This window comes from Hemitrygon akajei, unplaced genomic scaffold (assembly GCF_048418815.1).
Source record: "Hemitrygon akajei unplaced genomic scaffold, sHemAka1.3 Scf000064, whole genome shotgun sequence".
In the NCBI taxonomy this organism is placed as follows: Eukaryota; Metazoa; Chordata; class Chondrichthyes; order Myliobatiformes; family Dasyatidae; genus Hemitrygon; species Hemitrygon akajei.
Genome location: NW_027331950.1, coordinates 4389121 through 4404456, shown reverse-complemented (window position 1 = coordinate 4404456; position 15336 = coordinate 4389121). Strand labels below are relative to the sequence as shown.

At 47.3% G+C, this 15336-nt stretch overlaps 1 pseudogene; it reads left to right on the top strand.

Annotated features, from left to right (window-relative positions):
* Positions 1–3184: 3184 nt before the first annotated feature.
* On the top strand, positions 3185–15096 carry LOC140721927 (uncharacterized; annotated as a pseudogene).
* The last annotated feature ends 240 nt before the right edge of the window (positions 15097–15336 follow it).

The window sequence follows — 15336 nt, the reverse complement described above, 5'->3', positions numbered from 1 at the left end:
GTGAACCACATGGAGAAGACTGGTTGCATCAGCTTCTGTGTGGACTGCAATGTTCTGGCGAGACCTGTCCTTCGTTATTCAAATAACAAGCCATGGGTAACAAAGGACATTAAGGACACCCTGAACGCTAAAAAGAAGGCGTTTGGAGATGGAAATAGGGAGGAGTTGAGGACAATACAGAGGGACCTGAAAGCCATGATCAGGGAGGCTAAAGACAGTTATAGGAGGAAGCTTGAGTGGAAACTCCAGCAGAACAACATGAAAGAGGTCTGGAGTGGGATGAGGACCATCACTGGGTTCCGGCAAACTAGCAACAGAGGAGCTGAAGGCAGTGTGGACAGGACCAACGAACTTAACCTGTTCTTCAACAGATTTGACACTGCGGCCCATGCCCATCCCCCACATGATTCATATGTTGTCGGCCCCCAACCAACACATACTCCACTCTCCCCTCCTACCCCTTCTCACAACCCCCCACCCTGCTCTCGTGACTACACCCCTCCCCCACCTGAAACCACCACGGTGGGTTTCACAGCTGAGCAGGTGAGAAGACAGCTGAAACGTCTCTACCCACAAGCAAGGCTGCAAGCCCGGATGGTGTCAGCCCCAGGGTGCTCAAAGCCTGTGCCCCCCCAGCTATGTGGGGTACTTCACCGTGTCTTCAACCTCAGCCTGAGTCTCCAGAGGGTTCCTGTGCTGTGGAACCCGTCCTGCCTCGTCCCTGTACCGAAGACGCCGCCCCCCAGTGGCTCCAATGACTACATTGAGATTGGCATTGACCTCCCATATCATGAAGACCCTGGAGACACTTGTTCTAGAGCAGCTCCGGCCTATGGTTAGGCCACACTTAGACACCCTCCAGTACGCCTAACAGCCCCGACTAGGAGTTGAGGATGCCATCGTCTACCTGCTGAACCGTGTCTGCGCCCACCTGGACAAGCCGGCGAGCACTGTGAGGGACATGTTTTTGACTTCTCCAGTGCGTTCAACACCATCCGCCCTCCTCTGCTGGGTGAGAAGCTGACAGTGATGCAGGTGGATGCTTTACTGGTGTCATGGATTATTGATTACCTGACTGGCAGACCACAGTACGTGCGCTTGCAACACTGTGTGTTAGACAGAGTGGTCAGCAGTGCTGGGGCTCCACAGGGGACTGTCCTGTCTCCCTTTCTCATCACCATCTACACCTCGGACTTCAACTACTGCACAGTGTCTTGTCATCTTCAGAAGTTTTCTGATGACTCTGCTATAGTTTGATGCATCAGCAAGGGAGATCAGGCTGAGTACAAAGCTACGGTGGGAAACTTTGTCACATGGTGCAAGCAGAATCATCTGCAGCTTAACATGAAAAAGACTAAGGAACTGGTGGTGGACCTGAGGAGGGCCAAGGCACCGGTGACCCTTGTTTCCATCAAAAGGGTCAGTGTGGACATGGTGGAGGATTACAAGTACCTGGGGATACGAATTGACAATAAACTGGACTGGTCAAAGAACACTGAGGCTGTCTACAAGAAGGGTCAGAGCCGTCTCTATTTCCTGAGGAGACTGAGGTCCTTTAACATCTGCCGGACGATGCTGAGGATGTTCTACGAGTCTGTAGTGGCCAGTGCTATCATGTTTGCTGTTGTGTGCTGGGGCAGCAGGCTGAGGGCAGCAGACACCAACAGAATCAACAAACTCATTCGTAAGGCCAGTGATGTTGTGGGGGTGGAACTGGACTCTCTGACGGTGGTGTCCGAAAAGAGGATGCTGTCCAAGTTGCATGCCATCTTGGACAATGACTCCCATCCACTCCATAATGTACTGGTTAGGCACAGGAGCACATTCAGCCAGAGACTCATTTCACCGAGATGCATAAGAAGTCATTCCTGCCTGTAGCCATCAAACTTTACAACTCCTCCCTCGGAGTGTCAGACACCCTGATCCAATAGGCTGGTCCTGGACTTATTTCCACTTGGCATAATCTACTTAGTATTATTTCATTACTTCTGGTTTTATTTTGCTATATTTCTACTCTATTCTTGTTGGTGCAACTGTAACGAAAACCAGAGGACTGGTGGGCAGGTTTTTGGAATGGTCAGGGAGGAATCACCTGCTCCTGAATGTGGCCGAAACCGGGGAGATGTTGACTGATTTTAGGAGGAAGAGGACAGTGACGAGTCCTGTATACCTTCTGGGAGAAGACGTCGCGGTGGTGGAGGAGTACAAATACTCGGGGTTCACCTCGGCAGTAGACGTGACTGATAAACCAACACCAAGGCTGTTCACAGGAAGGGGATGCGCGGAGTCTATTTTCTAAGGAAGCCGAGATCCGTGAATGTGTGAGGCGGGATGTTGCAGGTCTTTTTCCAGTCTGTTGTAGAGACTGCAGTCTTCTTTGCTGCTTCATGTTGGGGGGGGGGGCAGCGTCGGTGCTGGTGATGCAAAATAAACTCATCAGAAAGGCTGGATCCATCCTTGGCAACAACCCGGAGTCTTTTCAATCAGTGATGGAGAGGAGGTCGCTCAACAAACTGTGATCCGTTATTGTCAGTCTGTCACATCCTCTCCGTGACCGACTGAGTAGGCAGCGGAGCCCCCCCTCCCATTTCGAACGGACTCACTCAGCTCGGCTGTCACAAGGATTGTTACAGAAACTCTTTCCTACCAAATGCAATCAGAATACAACCGTTCATTCGCTTCAACAGGAGAACACACATCGTAGTTCAAAAGTCTCTGCGTTATTATTTAATATATAATTATTGTGTAGATTGTTAATCTTTATTTTTAGTAAAGTCTGCACAGTGCTAAGTATGTTTTTAAATGTCGCTGCTGTAAAGAAAGAATTCCCCACTCGGGATTAATAGTATTTAATAATAATAATTCTCCACCCCTTTATCACTCTCACCAAGCAACCTCTCAGTTCTTAACTCCTCCCCGTCTCCCTGTTTACCCTATCACCTCACCTTCACCCGGATTCGTACTCCCTCCCTTCCCTCCCAGTCCTGAAGAAGGGTCTCGGTTTGAAACGCCGACTGTTCTCTCCTCTCCATAGTTGCTGCCGGCCCCTCGGATTTTCCTCCAGCATTTCCCGGGTCTCGCTTTGGATTTCCGCATCTGCAGATTTCTCTTGTTTGCTCAAATGCGCATGTGCAGAGGTCTGAGGCGGTCCGAACTATCGCGCATGCGCTCAGTAGACGAGCGGCTCACAAGGACCGGCTGCAGGTAGGAGGGTCTCCGGGAGGGATTTAATCTCCGGTGTCTGAAACGCGATTGAAGGGTTATTACTGTGAGCTCCTGCCGCACTGGTCCTGCGTCCCAGGACAGCCCCGGTCGGTTCCCTCTTCCTCAGCCCCACGATCCGTACCCGGGCCCCGGGGAGCGCTGGAACCGCCGCCATCTCTGCGGCGCATGCGCATCGCTAGATCGTTCGGTGGCTGACAGACAGATTTCTCGCTCGTGCGGCCTTTTGGGTAAAGAGGCAGCCATGCGTGACTCTGCCAGCGTTGTCCTGGTACAGTCAGAGGAAATGTGAGCGAATGTCTCTCTCAAACACTGCCGAGGTCCAGCTGTATACATGCAAGGATTAGTAATTCGGAACAAAAATGTATTTCCTAGTTAATCTTGGATGAAAAGTCTACCTTCCAATCAATTAAATTGTCAATTAGTGCTGTATGGCAAAAAAAAATCCTTCCGTCAGATTTAGTTCCCGCTGGGTAAATAACTCCTTTGTCCTCCAGGACAAGTGACTTGTGGCTTTCACATCACAAAATAACTGCTGTCCTCCCATTCAAGATTGCTGGCATTGACATTAATGGATTCATCACTGTGAATCAGCTGGTGTGGGGATCCGAGTAAATAGAAAATCTCTGGGATTCTACATGTTGTGGCAATTGCTCTTTGTAGTGTTGTGGAGCATGGCCAGAACTTGAAATAATCCCAAAGGACAGAGACAAATTGAGCCAAGTCACAGGTTGATTGAATGCAGAAACATCCTCATCCAGACAGGAATACAGTCAGAGAATTTGATGGTCAGCCAGGATGACTGATCCGTGCCTTGTTAGAAGATGAGGAGTTCATATAGAGACGGAAATCCACAGTGTAATTACAATTTCCCTACCACATAGCCCTCTATTTTTCTAAGCTCCATGTGCCTATCTAAAAGTCTCTTAAAAGGTCCTATTGTACCCACCCTTTGTGTGAAAAACATACCTCTGACATCACCCTTGTACCTACTTCCAAGCACCATAAAACTATGCCCCCCCTCCCTCCCCCCCCCCCATGTTAGCCATTTCAATCTTGGGAAAAAGCCTCTTGCTATCCACACGATCAATGCCCCTCATCATCTTATTCGCCTCTATCAGGTCACCTCTCATCTTCCATCGCTCCGACGTTCACTCAACCTATTCACATGAGGCATGCTCTCCAATCCATACAACATCCTCGTAAACCTCCTCTGCCCTCTGTCTATACTATCCACGTCCTTCCTGTATTGAGGGACCAGAACTGAACACAGTACCAAAAGTGAGGTCTAACTAAGGCCTTATATCTGTAAATCTCCTCTGCCCTCTGTCTATAGTATCCACGTCCTTCCTGTATTGAGGGACCAGAACTGAACACAGTACCAAAAGTGAGGTCTAACTAAGGCCTTATATCTGTGAATCTCCTCTGCCCTCTGTCGATAGTATCCATGTCCTTCCTGTATTGAGGGACCAGAACTGAACACAGTACCAAAAGTGAGGTCTAACTAAGGCCTTATATCTGTAAATCTCCTCTGCACTCTGTCTATAGTATCCACGTCCTTCCTGTATTGAGGGACCAGAACTGAACACAGTACCAAAAGTGAGGTCTAACTAAGGCCTTATATCTGTAAATCTCCTCTGCACTCTCTCTATAGTATCCACGTCCTTCCTGTATTGAGGGGACCAGAACTGAACACAGTACCAAAAGTGAGGTCTCACCAAGGCCTTATATCTGTAAATCTGCTCTGCCCTCTGTCTGCAGTATCCACGTCCTTCCTGTATTGTAGGACCAGAACTGAACACAGTACCAAAAGTGAGGTCTAACTAAGGCCTTATATCTGTAAAGTTAACTCAGGGCATTTGAACTAGGTCCCATTGTTGATGAAGGCCTTCTTAACAACACTGTCAACCTGCCCAACAGCTTTGTGTGCACGATTGACACCGACCCCAAGATCTCGCTGATCCTCCATTCTGCCAAGAGTCCTAACATTAATATTGTATTCTGTCTTGAAATGTGACCTACTGAAAGGAACCACTGGGTTGAACCCCATATGTCACTTCTCAGCCCAGTTCTGCATCCTATTGATGTCCGGCTGTAACCTCCAGACTATCCACAACAACCCCAACATTTGTGTCATCGACAAACTTACAAACCCACCCTTTTAGAAACATAGGAAACCTACAGCACGATACAGGCCCTTCGGTCCACTTAGCCCTCTATTTTCATAAGCTCCATGTACCTATCCAAAAGTCTCTTCAAAGACACTATCATATCTGCCTCCACCACCGTTGCCAGCAACCCATTCTGCGCAGTCACCACTCTCTGAGTAAAAGACTTACCCCTGACATCTCCTCTGTACCTTCGCCCCAGCACATAAAACCTGTGTCCTCTTGTGGCAACCATTTCCGACCTGGGAAAAAGCCTCTGACTATCCACATGATCATGCCTCTCATCATCTTAAACACTACTTCCTCATCAAGGTCATTTGTAAAAATTACAAAGAGGAGGGGTCCCAGAAACGATCCCTGCTGAACAGCACTGGTCACCGTCCTTCATACAGCATCTACATCCACCCTTTGTCTTCTGTAGGCAAGCCAATTCTGGATCCACAAAGCAAGGTCACCTTGGATCCTTGCCTCATTAATTTCTCAATGAGCTTTGCTTGAGGAACCTTATCAAAAGTCTTACTGAAAGCCATGCCCACTACATCCAATGCTCTACCTTCATCACTGTGCTTTGTTGCATCTTCAAAGAATTCAATCTGGTTCGTAAGGCATGACCTGCCCTTAACAAAGCCATGCTGACTATCCCTGATCAGATTATGTCTCTCCAATTGTCTCAAGTCCTGCCTCCCAGGATCTTCTCCAACCACTTGCCCACCACTGAAGCAAGACTCCATAACATACAGGAGCAGAAGTAGGCCATTTGGCCCATTGAGACTTTACCACCATTCAATCATGGGCTGATCCAATTCTTCCAGTCATCCGCATTCCCCTGCTTTCACCCAATACCCTTCGATGCCCTGGCTAATCAAGAAACTATCTATCTCTGCCTTAAATACACCCAATGACTTGGCCTCCACAGCCGCTCGTGGCAACAAATTCCACAGATTTACAACCCTCAGACTAAAGTAATTTCTCCGCATCTCAGTTCCGAAAGGTCGTCCTTCAATCCTGAATTCGTGCCCTCTTGTCCTAGACCCCCCTACCATGGGAAATAACTTTTCCATATCTAATCTGTTCAGGCCTTTTCATGTTCAGAGTGTTTCTGTGAGAACTCCCTCATTCTCCTGAACTCCAGGGAATACAGCTCAAGAGCTGCCGGACGTTCCTCATGTGGTAACTGTTACGAACACAAAAGTCTCAGCAGCAATGGAACGCCTGGAGTCTGGTTTTGCTGTTAACTTAACAGTGTTTTATTAGTAACCACATCATTTAGTAACTTAAACCAGGTAAATCAAGAGTTAATGCTGTTATGCATATACAGGTGTAAATGTATAAATCCCCGAACTTCTTCAAGCTTAGGTGGTAAATGATACAGTCTTACGATGGTGTGGTAAGGAAATTCAATTCGGTCCACGGGATTGAAGTGAGAGAGAGAGATGTGTAATCCAAGTAAACAGATGTTGTCAATCCTCCTCGATGTCCTCCAAATCTTCCAAGTTAGCCAAACATGACCAGCTTAAGAGCGCCATCTTCAAGTGATAATCTACCAACCCAGGCAAGGGTGAGACACACCGGTAGATTCCACAGGGTTGCCCTCAAACGCACTAATAGTCATGGGTCGATTCCTCTCAATCGATCCTCAGCCCCACCCTTGTGGGCACTTAAATATTCAGTGGCAATTCCGCCACCAGCCTTTGTGCATCTGCGTGTCCCACGAAAGAGACAGTGACGCTTGTTTAAATGCCGGTGTGCTGAACAGCAGCTGTCCATCATGTAGCGTTCTTGTTCTCTCTCTCTCTCTCCCTCCCCCCTCTCCCTCTCCCTCTCTCTCTCCCCCTCTCCCGCTCCCTCTCTCTCTCCCCCTCCCTCCCTCCCCCTCTCTCCTCCCTCTCCCTCTACTTGCGCTGTACGTCTCTCTCTCTCTCTCTCTTTTACAGGCATGATTCTTAAAGGCACAGTCCATAATGAATAAAACTTAAGATTTCATCGCAGTAACCATTTCATACCTGGAATCATTCTCGTGAATCTTCTCTGAGCCATCACCAATGTCAATATATCCTTTCCAAAATGAGGAGCCCAATCCTGTACACAATACTCCAAGTGTGGTCTCCCGAGTGCCTTATAAAGCCACAACATCACATAACTGCTCTTATATTCTATACCTCTAGAATTTTGCCTTATTCACAACCGGCTCAACCTGGAGGTTCACCTTTAGTGTATCTAGCACAAGGACTCCCAAGTCTCTTTGCATCACTGCATTTTGAATTCTCTCCCCATCGAAATCATAGTCTGCCCATTTATTTCTTCCACCAAATTGCATCACCACACACTTTCCAACATTGTATTTCATTTACCACTTCTTTGCTATTCCCCTAAACTATCTAAGTCTCTTTGCAGGCTCTCTGTTTCCTCAACACTACCCGCTCCTCCACCTGTCTTTTTATCATTGGCAAATTTAGCCATAAATCCTTTAATATCATAGTCAAAATCATTGACATGTATCGTAAAAAGCAGTGGTCCCAACTCTGACCCCTGTGGAACTCCACTGGTAACAGGAAGCCAGCCAGAATAGGATCCTTTATTCCACTCTCTGTTTTCTGCCGACCAGCCAATGCTCCACCCACTTTAATAACTTCCCTGTCATACCATGGGCTTTTATCTTGCTGAGCAGCCTCATGTGCAGCACATTGTCAAAGGCCTTCTGAACATCCAAGTACACCACGTCTACTGCATCTCCTTTGTCTACCCTGCTAGTAATTTCCTCAAAGAATTGCAGTAGGTTTGTCAGGCAGGATTTTCCTTTCAGGAAACCATGCTGGCTTCAGCCTATCTTGTCATACGCCTCCAGGTACTCCATAATCTTATCTCTAACAATCGATTCCATCAACTGCCAGCCATTGATGTCATGCTAACGGGTCTATAGTTCCCTTTCTGTTGCCTCTGACCCTTCTTAAATAGCGGAGTAACATTTGGGATTTTCCTGTCATCTGGTATAATGCAAAAATTTATCAATTCTTGAAAGATCATTGTTAATGCCTCCGCAATCTCTCCAGCTATTTTCATCAGAACCCGAGGGTGCATTCCATCAGGTCCTGGAAATTTATCCACCCTCAGACCATTAAACTTCCAGAGCACCTTCTGAGTCGTAATTTTCACTGCACAAACTTCACTTCCCTGATACTCTTGAATGTTTGGTACGCATTCAGTTCCTCTTACTTCTCAGCAACTCTCATTACAGTAACTCCAGCGATATTTTATATTGGTCCTATATCTACCCTCGACTTTCTTTTACCCTTTATATACTTAAAAAATGCTTTCCATATCTTCTTTGATATTAGTCACCAGCTTCTTCTCATAATTCATCTTTTCCTTCCGAATGACCTTCTGTTTTCTTCTGCAAGTTTTTAAAAGCTTCCCTATCTTCTATCTTCCCATTAGCTCAAGCTTCCTTGTATGTCCTCTTTTGCTTTTACTTTGGCTCTGACTTCACCTGTCAGCCACAGTAGTGTCCTTCTTCCCTTTGAAAGTTTCTTCTTATTTGGAATATATCTGCCTTGCATTTCCCTCCTTTTTCGCAGAGACTCCACCCATTTCTACTGTGCTGTCCTTCCTGCAAATGTCCCTTTTCAGTCAACTGCAGCCAGTTCCCCTCTCGTCCATTGTAATTTCCTTTATTCCACTGAAATACTGACAAATTGGATTTTATTTTTTCCCTCTCAAATTTCAACGTGAATTTGATCATATTGTGACAACTGTTCCCTAATGGTTCCTTAACCTTAAGCTGTCTTATCACCTCCAGATCATTGCACATGACCCAGTCCAGCACAGCCTATCCCCTAGTGGGCTCAACAACCAGCTGTTCTTAAAAACCATCCCTCAGACATTCTACAAATTCTTTCTCTTGAGGTCCTCCTAATTCACTTTCATGTTAAAATCGCCAATGATTATCATGACATTGCCTTTCTGACAGGCCTTTTCTATCTCCTGTAATCCACATCCCGACTGCTGTTTAGACAACTGCCATTAGGGTCCTTTTACCCTTGCCATTTAACTCAACCCATAGAGACTCATGACCCTATCATGTGGATAAGATGGTGAGGAAAGTTTTTGGTCTGCTGGCCTTTATAAATCAGAGCATTGAGTACAGGAATTGGGATGTAATGTTAAAACTGTACAAGGCATTGGTGAGGTCGAATTTGGAGTATTGTGTACAGTTCTGGTCACCGAATTTTAGGAAAGATATCAACAAAATATAGAGAGTACAGAGAAGATTTATCAGAATGTTACCTGGGTTTCAGCACGTAAGTTACAGGGAAATGCTGAACAAGTTAGGTCTTTATTCTTTGGAGCGTAGAAGGTTGAGGGGGAACTTGATAGAGGTATTTAGAATAATGAGGGGGATAGATCGAGTTGACGTGGATAGACTTTTTCCATTGAGAGTAGGGGAGATTCAAACAAGAGGACCTGAGTTGAGAGTTAGGGGGCAAAAGTTTAAGGGTAACACGAGGGGGAATGTCATTACTCAGAGTGGTAGCTGTGTGAAAGTAGCATCCAGTAGAAGTGGTAGAGGCAGGTTTGGTATTGTCATTTAAAGTAAAATTGGATAGGTACATGGACAGGAAAGGAATGGAGGGTTATGGGCTGAGTGTGGGACGGTGGGACTAGGTGAGTGTAAGCGTCCGCATGGACTAGAAGGGCTGAGATGGCCTGTTTCCGTGCTGTAATTGTTATATGGTTAGACGGTTACACCTTACAATCCTATGTCATCTCTTTCCAATGATTTAATATTATTTTTATCCATAGAGCCACACCACCCTCTCTGCCCAGTAACCTATCATTATGATACGCCGTGTAATCTTGGACGTTCAACTCCCAACGGCAGCCACCTTTTATCCAAGTTTCAGAGATTGTCCAATTTGCCAATCTGCAGCTGAATTTCAAGATCGTCCATTTTAATCCTCATGCTCTGTACATTCAAATAACACTCTCAGCCCAGGATTTGTTGCTTTCTGTTTTAGCTGCCCCACATCTCTATTGCCCTGTTCCTCATACCACTGGCTTTGATTAAGCCTCATCTCCTGACTGTTCTTTCTACAATCTCTGTTGTACGCGATCTTCGATTTATTTCTGTTTCCCTTTTCCTCAGCCCCATCACTCCGATTCCCATCCCCACGCCAAATCAGTTTAAACCCTCCCTAACAGCTCTATTAAATGTGCTGGCTAGGATATTGGACCCCTTCGGGTTCAGGTGTAACCCGTCCTCTTTGTACAGGTCGTACCTCGCCCAGAAGAGGCCCCAGTGATCCAGGAATCTGAAGCCCTGCCCCTTACACCAGTCTCTCAGCCACACGTTAATACCCCTGATCATGCTATTCTTGCTCTCGCTAGCACGTGGCACAGGCAGCAATCCCGAGGTTACTACCCTCGAGGTCCTGCCTTTCAGCTTCCTACCGAACTTCCTGAATTCTCTCCTCACGCCCTCCTCCTTTTGTCTACCTGTGTCATTTATACCAACGTGTACCGAGACTTCTGGTTGGTCACCCTCTCCCTTCAGAATACTCTGCACCCGATCGGAGAGATCCCGTACCCTGGCACCCGCGAGGCAACACACCACGCGTGTATCTCTGTCAGGCTTGCAGAGCATCCTGTCTGTTCCCCTCACTATTGAATCCTGTGACTACCGCATTCCTCAACTTCCTCTTTCCCTTCTACACCACGGAACCAGTCTCAGTGCCAGAGACCCGATCGTCATGGTCGTCCTCTGTCAGGTCATCCCCCCTCAACCGCATCCAAAGCGAGGTAACGATTACTGAGGGAGATGGCCACTGGGGCACTCTCCACCCACTGGTCTATAATTTCTGGGTTCCCTCTACTCCATTCCCTTAACAAGGGAACAATGCCTTCCAATCCTCTGGTACATCTCCCTTCCTGAGTGGTAATACAAAGGTCAACGCCAGAGGCTCAGCAATCTCCTACCTCGCTTCCCACAGTAGCCCGGGGTATATCTCAGGTTGAGTTGCTCCAGCTTGAGTTGATCTGGGTAAAATTGTGATGCCACAGCTCACATTGACAGGAGATCTTACAGAAACATGTAAAATTATGAAAGGGGTACATAAGCCAGAGGCAGGAAAGTTGCTTCCACTGGTAGGTGAGGGTGGTACGAGAGGACATTGCCTCAAGATTGGGGGATGTGGGATGGAGATGAGGAGGAACTGTTTTTCCCAGAGAGTGGTGAGTCTGTGGATTTCTCTGCCTAATGAAGCAGTGGAGGTGACCTCAGTAAATGTATTTGAGACAACGTTTTATAGATTTTTGCATAGTAGGGGAATTAAGGGTTATGGCGAAACGGCAGTTAGATGGAGATGAGTCCATGGCCAGATCTGCCATGATCTAATTAAATGTCTGAGCAGGCTGGACCGGCTGTGTTTTCACCACAGACTAAAATCCCACCTGAAATATTCTCCTTCACCCGTTGATGTATTTTGCATTGTTGTTGATCCTAGGAGATAAAGATGTACCTCATTCCAGTTGGAATTGTATCTGTGTCTGAAATGAAGTTTTCTATTGTAACTCAGTGTTATCCACAGGAACCGGGGTACTGAGAACACACCAGCATTTGTTCACTGGAGATCAGTTCTTCAACTGCATTGATTGTACAAGGGATTCAAACGTCTGACTGTCTGAATTGCCAGATGATTGATTGCAGTGAGATATCATTCTCCTTCTCTCAGTGTGGGAAGGGATTCACTCACAGCCTACCCACAGACACACCAGTGAGTTCACCGTGGGGAGATATCATTCTCCTTCTCTCAGTGTGGTAAGGGATTCTCTCACAGCCTACCCACAGACAGGCCAGTGAGTTCACTGTGGGGAGAGACCATCCACCTGCTCTGTTTGAGGGAGGGGAACTACTCAGTCATCCAGTCTGAAGATACATCAGCAAGTTCACACCATAGTGAGATGCTCCACCTGTTCTGACTGTGGGAAGCAATTCATTCTGTCATCGATGCTGAAGATATATCAGAAAATTCACCAGTGAGGAGACGTTTCTCAGAGTGTGGGAAGGCACTGACACAATCAACCACACTACAGAGACACCAGCAAGTTCACACGGTGCCATGGCCTCTCCCCACCTCTGAATGGCGAAACAGATTCATTTAGTCATCTCAACTGAACAAGCGTCACCAGTTCACACTGAGAAGATGCCGTTCACCTGCTCAGACTGTGGGAAGGAGTTCACTTCGTCATCTCAACTGAAGGTACACGGGCGAGTTCACACTGGGGAGAGGCCGTTCACCTGCTCAGACAGTGGGAAGCGATTCACTCGGTCATCTCACCTACTGAGACACCAGCTGGTTCACACTGGGGAGAAACCATTCATCTGCGCAGAATGTGGGAAGGCATTCACTCGGTCATCTGACCTGAAGGTACATCAGCGAGTTCACACTGGGGTGAGTCCGTTCACCTGCTCTGAATGTGGGAAAGGTTTCACGCACTCATCCAAACTACAGAGACACTTGCTGGTTCACACTGGGGAGAGGCCATTCACCTGCACTGAATGTGGGAAGGGATTCACTCAGTCATCCAAACTACAGACACACTGGCTGGTGCACACTGGGGAGAAACCGTTTGCCTGCTCCGTATGTGAGAAAGGATTCACACGTTCATCTCAACTGAAGGAACATCAGCGAATTCACACTGGGGAGAAACCGTTCACTTGCTCAGACTGTGGGAAGGAGTTCGCTCGTGCAGCTCAGCTGAGCGTACATCAACGATTTCACACTGGGGAGAAACCATTCAGCTGCTCTGAATGTGGGAAGAGATTCACTCTGTCATCTGACATGAAAATACATCAGCGAGTTCACACTGGGGAGAGGCCGTTCACCTGCTCGGACTGTGGGAAGCGATTCATTCGGTCATCTGAACTGAACACACATCAGTGCTTTCACACTGGGGAGAAACCGTTCATTTGCTCAGACTGTGGGAAAAGATTCACTCTGTCATTTCGTCTACTGAGGCACCAGTTAGTTCACACTGGGGAGAAACCGTTCATTTGCTCAGACTGTGGAAAGGAGTTCGCTCGATCATCTGGCTTGAAAATACATCAGCGAGTTCACACTGGGGAGAGGCCGTTCACCTGCTCAGACTGTGGGAAGGAGCTTGCTGGGTTATCGGACTTGAAAATACATCTGCGAGTTCACATTGGGGACAGGCCGTTCAACTGCTCTGTGTGTGGGAAGGGATTCACTCACTCATCCACCCTACAGAGACACCAGCTGGTTCACACTGGGGAGAGGCCATTCACCTGTTCTGAATGTGGGAAGGGATTCACGCAGTCATCCAACCTTTTGTCACACCAGCGAATCCACACTGGGGAGAGGCCGTTCACCTGCTCAGATTGTGGGAAGGCATTTGCTCACTCATCCACCCTTTTGTCACATCAGTGAATCCACACTGGGGAGAGGCCGTTCACCTGCCCTGAATGTGGGAAGGGATTCACTCGGTCATCCAAGCTACAGAGACACCAGTTAGTTCATACTGGGGAGAAACCATTCACTTTCTCAGATTGTGGGAAGGGATTCACTTAGTCATCTGACTTGAAGCTGCATCAACGAGTTCACACTGGGGACAGACCTTCAGACTATAAGATATAAGACCAGAATGAGGCTGTTTACCCCATCGAGTCTGTTCTGTCATTTTATCGTGTCTGATCCAAATTTCCCCTCTGCTCCAATCACCTGTCTTGTCCCCGTATCCCTTCATGCCCGGATCAATCAAGATTTTATCCACCTCTGCCCTAAATGTACATAAAGAATTGGCCTCCACAGCTGCCTGTGGCACGGAATTTCGCAGATTCACCACTCTCTGTCCGTTCTCTGTCATCTCCGTTCTGAAAGGACACCCCTCTATTCTGATGCTCTGTTCCCTGGTCGTAGACTCTTCCACCACAGGAAGCATCCTTTCCACATCCACTCTATCAAGCCCTTCCACAGTTTGATAAGTTTCAATGAGATCAGCCCTGATTCCTCTGCTGATACAGGCTCAGGCCCATTAAACACTCCTCATATGACAATCCATTCAATCCTGGAATCTGTTTTTGTGAACATTCTCCAGCTTCAGCACATCCTTTCCAAGATAAGCGGCCCAAACCTGTTCTCCAAGTGAGGCCTCACCAGTGATTACCAACTTCCCAAATTACATCCTTGCTTATATATTGTAGATCTCTGGAAATGAATGCTAACGTTGCATTTGCCTTCTACACCACAGACTCATTAGCTGTTAGGGAATCCTGAACATGGACTCCCCGTGTCCCTTTGCATCTCAGTTGTTTGTATTTTCTGCCCATTTCGAAGAAGTTAACACTTTCATTTCTTCTATCAAAATGCATGAACATACACTTCCCAGCACTGTATTCCATCTGCTGTTTTTTCCCCATTCTCTAAATCTATCTCAGTCCTTCTGTACCCTCTCTACCGAAAACTACCTGCCCCTCCTCATGTCTTCATATCGTCTGCAAACCTTGTAACAAAGCCAGCAATTCCGTCTTCCAAACTATTGGAATATAACACAAATCACCAGTCCGAACACAGAGCCCTGAGGAACACCACTAGTAACTGGCAGCCAACCAGAGATGGCTCCCTTTATTCCCAGTCTTTGCCTCCTACCATTCAGCTTGTCATGGTCCGGTCCGTGACGTCTGCGTTCCGGTTCATGGTCCGGTCCGTGGACTCTGGACTCCGGGTCTTCTGGCTTCAGTTGGGCTTAATCACAGGCACCTGATTCTCAAATTGGGGCTGGAATATAAGTCGCCCTGGGTTCAAGTGTGGTTGCTGGTTCATCTTGTCAGTATCCTGTTCTCGCCTCTGTGGGGTTCGTCTTGACAGTATCCTCTCCTTGCCTCTGTTGGGTAAGACAGGCCTGAGGCTGGACTGTTCCCTTCCCTTCCCCT